The sequence below is a fragment of the Columba livia genome, chromosome 3, assembly GCF_036013475.1.
Source record: "Columba livia isolate bColLiv1 breed racing homer chromosome 3, bColLiv1.pat.W.v2, whole genome shotgun sequence".
Taxonomy (NCBI): domain Eukaryota; kingdom Metazoa; phylum Chordata; class Aves; order Columbiformes; family Columbidae; genus Columba; species Columba livia.
This window is the reverse complement of record NC_088604.1, coordinates 94,557,182-94,562,149: the sequence shown is the minus strand read 5'-3', so window position 1 is coordinate 94,562,149 and position 4,968 is coordinate 94,557,182. Positions and strand designations below refer to the sequence as shown.

Here is a 4,968-nt window from a genome sequence, read left to right as displayed (position 1 = left end):
CCCCTCCCCCCTTGTTTTTTTGGGGAATAATTTTTTCTGTTGCTCTATAAAAAAAGATGATGGGCAAACAAGATGAAAGACATTGCCAAGAACATCAGACACTGGGCTCAGAGGCTAGTAGTTAACCCTCAGGAGTGTACATTTGAATAGTAATACGTTCATACTCTCTATATGCTGCTACATGATCTCTTTAAAGTGGGATGTTGCATATGCAGTAATACCTCATGAAACAGTCGCATGTATGTCGTGAATACCAATGCAAGGCAAATTTCATAGTATGAACACCTTAATTATGTTAACAACTACAAGGTGCTGTTGACTTGCTTGTTCTGGGAGTCAACAAGTTGATTCCTTAAAGTGCCTGAAATTCCTATGGCTGCTTATGGGATTTCCATAGACTGCTACATGGATATATAGAAGGGAAGTATGCTACAAGAGGCATAGGGAAAAACAGCCAATATTTTAACTAGGTAGCAATATCCTATCCTATATATAGAGTAAGGCCTGTCCTAGCAATTTTTTTTTTTTTCGCTGTAAAAGCTGGCTTTCAGCGTAAGTGGCTAAATTTTAAATTACGGAACTCAGTAACACTGAATAGTTTTGCATGAACTAGCCTCTAAATCCCAAATAATTGCAAACTTGTAAGGCAACTGTGTGTGTATCTTAGGCCATATGACTGAATAATCAGCCTGTAAACAGTGTCCAGTTACGTAAATCCCCTTCATATTAGATGATAATCTTCTACCTTAATGAATGTTAGAAAGTTTACTGCTTTGTTGGCTCACATAAACACTATATGTTTACTTTGACATCTGGATCAATTCTGTGTGCAGCATTGAGCATGTGGCATCAAAATCTGGCTTTTGTGCTTAGACTTATCTTGAGACTGCAAAACGCTCTAGTATATTCTCTTGTAATTGCAAAGGGATAGGGGTTAGTGTGACATTACCTGTTATTTTCTAATTCTCTAAAGCATTTTTCTTGAAGTCACTACACATTTGTCGTTGTCTTGAAGAGTTTGTTTACAGGTTGGCACTTTTTTTTGGTTTTTAACCCTTTAGTCTATGAACTACTGACCCTGCTTCACTAGGTTTTTAAAATTCAAGTCTGTTACTATTTATGTTAAACTTCTGCCAGGTCTTTTGCTGCCTTTACTGCCTGCTATGTGCCCAAAGCAGTGAGCTTTAACCAAGATACCAAACAGAACTGCCAAGACAAACCGCTTATGAACTGTAAGCCATTGTCCTGTCTTTAACTCACCTGGAATCTCTCAGTGAGTGTACTGGCTTACGCTTTTTGTGCAACATTTTAATTTTATAGATATTAGAAAAATAATTTTAGGAATAAAGGAGAATATTTCCATTCACAAATCACAAGGCAACCAGGCAGGTTGTGCTTCGGAAGCTGCAGTGGTTTCAGGGCTGATCTTGCATACTTGTGTCCTGTTGTCCTGCTTTTGTTCAGTGATACCTGTTTTGGTTGCTAGCCTCACACTTGAGGTTCTGCCAGGTTTTTGTTTCTGCTCTTCCCCTGCTGTACTGCTGCCTTTCTGAGCAACAGGCTGGAATATAAGAAAAAAACAGGAATTGTAAATGCACAATGTGGTTCAAAGTTGTCTAGTCTGTCAGAACACCCCTGCACACTTCATCCTTTTGAAACTCATTTACTTCAGTTTTGTTCACTGTGATGCTATCATGTTAAACAGCATTTTAAAATTTAAATTTCTGTTTGAAGAAATTGGACAATTTCTGCAGGTTACTTAAGAGCTTTAAACTAGTAGCCTGCTGTAAGGCAGTAAAATTAACATGATTTTAAAAGCAAATTCAAGTATTTATTTTGTAATGTATCTCAGATGGATTGAAACCTCTGTTAGTTCTAAGTAATTACTGCAACACTTTGCACAATTAGCTTCAAACTTCAGGTCAACAGATGATTACATAAAAAAGATGACCATGTTTTTCTTCCAATTCCCATTTAAGTGGAAGAATAACAGACTAAACAGATACTATAGATTTTATTTGGTTAAGACAAGATTTATGGCCTAATATTTTGGTGAATCACAATGGCATGTGCACCTATTTTAAAAGAATGCGGAGCTTGATTTGTAGTTTTTTGTACCACTTTTGCATTTCAGTAAATGATGAACATTAAAACAAAACAAAAAAAAGCCACTGAAAATCTAGAAATAGAATCTTCAATCTGGATGTTCTGGCAGAATGGTATTGAAATAAAAGGCAGAAAACTTCCTTCTCTTCCATAGTGTGAGATGTTTAAGTTAGGATTGAGTTTATTCTGATGGGCTTTGGTGTAGATTTCCAACGTATTCTAAGTTTAGAAATGAACATGTATTTCCAAATGTCACCCTGTTGCTGTTATAAGTAATGTGCCCAAACCAAAGACCAAAGCCTGATTTGTTCTTTTAATGGAAGGCATTTTAAACCCTTTTTTTTTTCTTTTTTTCTTTTTTTTCTTTTTTTCTGTTTAGACTTGTGTTTCTTTGCAAATTGAAGGTGTGCGGTGGTGTTGTCTGTGGTTTTTGTTGGTTGGTTGTTTTCTATTGGGTTAGGGGGGGTGGTTTGGCTCCATTTCTTGGAATAACACAAGAGTGTTTGGATTTACTTCTCTCTTTCTTTTCCTCTATTGAAATATATTTGTATTGCAGAGGGAAGGAACTTATTTTAAAATACACTTTTCTACAGCAAGACAGAAATGGCTGCATTTCAGATAGCGTTGGCAAGTTTTAACTTGTCCACAGCTTTCATTTTGAGGAAGATCATCAAGGAAAGAGCTGTTGTTAAGGAGGAGTAGACATGAATGTCCATTTTGATTGTCACTCTGTTTCTGATACTGTTCCAGTAGTTACTGCTAGACAAATTAGTGAGAAGTAAAATATACTAAATGCTTCAGATCAAGTGAAGACAATATATGGTTTAATTTTTCAGTCCTTTAATCCCACTGTAACTAGACACATCTTTCTCCCACCATTCTTTGTACATTGCCTTACATGTGAGCTCCAACATCACCTCACAAAGACTCCAGAAGTAACTTTAACATAACTTTATCCTATCATAACAAATATTACAGCTCTTTCTAGGGCTCTACTCTTGAGTATTTTTTGATAATATGTAGGGTTTGTATTATTACCATCAAGCAAAGGACCATGTATTTTGTTTGCAGTTTCAATAAAAATCTGTTAGGATTGGCAACTGAGGAAGGTGGGGTTTTTGTTTTTTCCTTATAGCTTTATATCACGCATTCTTTTATGGAACAATGTTGCATTGCATTAGTTAAAATGTACACATTATTTTTTAAGTCTGAATTGTGTATAGGAATTCAACACAAACACTTGTGTTGTTGAAAAATATTTTATCCTCAAGCAGCCCATGAGCTTTGGGAGTGCAGAAATCATAGAATCATTTAGTTTGGAAAAGACTTTTAAGATAATCAAGTCCAGCTGTAAAAGTAAGGTTCAGTATGACTCGATCTTTGCCTTATTCTTATACAGAAATTTTTTTCTCACCCTTTTTTTTTGTATCCCCTTCACAAATTTCAACCTCCTTACCTACCTTCAAGATACATTGCAGAATTAAATTGTAGTTTTCTGTTTGCATGTTGCGGAGTGTTCCCTTTCAGCAGTTAGAATCTGCTCCTGGTTGTGCAGAGATAGTTAATGAATTTCTAATGGCAAGAAGGTATCTCTGAGTTACTGATACTGTGAGAAGAGCCATTTCTTGTTATTTGATCAGACTCAGCACTGTTATTAAAAAAAAAAAAATCACATTCCTATGGAAAGACCCCTAAATCTTTCCAGTGACTGCTGCATATGAGCAGAACTAGACAAGGCCTGTCCTTCATGCTCTTTGAAGGTCTGACAGAAATCTTTCAGGTTTCTTTTACAGACCTTCTTATTCAGTGGTTTGGTTTATTTAAATGCCAGCTTTACACATTTCAAAATTAGGAAACGCATCTGGTTTAGTATATGAAGTTGATTCAGCCTGGACACACCTTTGTTTGGTCAGGTGCTGGTACACTAATTAAATTAAAGCCTCTATTCATCTTGCTAGACTTGTCTGACGTGGCTCAGGGTGCCTGACTGTGGACTTCACATTGCCTCTGGTAATATAAAGGAGTAGAACTACATATTTTAAAAGCTGTTACCAAATACAGTGCTTTGTAGTTTATTGTAATGGGATGCTGGTGCTTCCCTATAAAATTTCGTCTTTGCCATTTTTTTGGGCAGTCATTGCCAGGTGCAGTAACACTAAATATTTTCCAAGGGCAGCTAACCAAAAGGCCTTTGTCTATTTTAGTGCTAGGAAATCCAGTTCTTAATTTATTTTCATAAGTATTTATAGGTGTCACAAGACTCTTTACTTAGCTATTTTCCCTGCAATATAAAATCATAAGTGGCCTGTGCGGAGAATATACTGCATTTAGAGAAGAATTTCCTGCTCAAGTGGTTGACTAGGATGTGTTAGCTAACTGTTAATACACTAAAAAAATGTTGCTGATTCTACCGTGGCACTTTGTCAATGAATTTATCTAATCCTGATTAGATCTATCCAGAAAGTATTGATTATTCAATACTTGATTATCATTTTTTTTCCTACCTCTAACTATAAGTAGTTATTCTAGTAGCCAATTCAGTGTTTTTCACTTATAAAGTCATCAGGTAATTGGCTATATGATGAGTCTGCTGCTATGTTGATTCTTTCTTGCCTTAATGAAAACAACTGAAAATTTGTAGTAGAGGTATGGAGGAAAAGCACTACCCTAAGTATTCAAGTAGAGTTCAGGTATAACTGGTATGAAGATAACACAAAATGTCCTCTCTTGCATTCTCAAATTCCTATGCTGCCTGCAGATGTAAAAGTAATTGGCACAATGAGTATGCTTCTGATTAAAAGCTTTTTTTGTTTGTTTGACTTTCTTAGTGTACGCATTTCCTTCCTAGGATGTTGGCTTAGT

The 4,968-nt window shown here is 35.9% G+C and overlaps 1 long non-coding RNA gene across 1 annotated transcript; it reads right to left on the bottom strand.

Annotated features, from left to right (window-relative positions):
* Positions 1-1,293: 1,293 nt before the first annotated feature.
* LOC135579239 (uncharacterized) lies at positions 1,294-3,981 on the bottom strand. The gene is made up of 2 exons (XR_010471960.1): positions 3,567-3,981; positions 1,294-1,561 (listed from the first exon to the last, which is right to left on the bottom strand). It is a non-coding gene; the product is annotated as an uncharacterized LOC135579239 (long non-coding RNA).
* Positions 3,982-4,968: the final 987 nt, after the last annotated feature.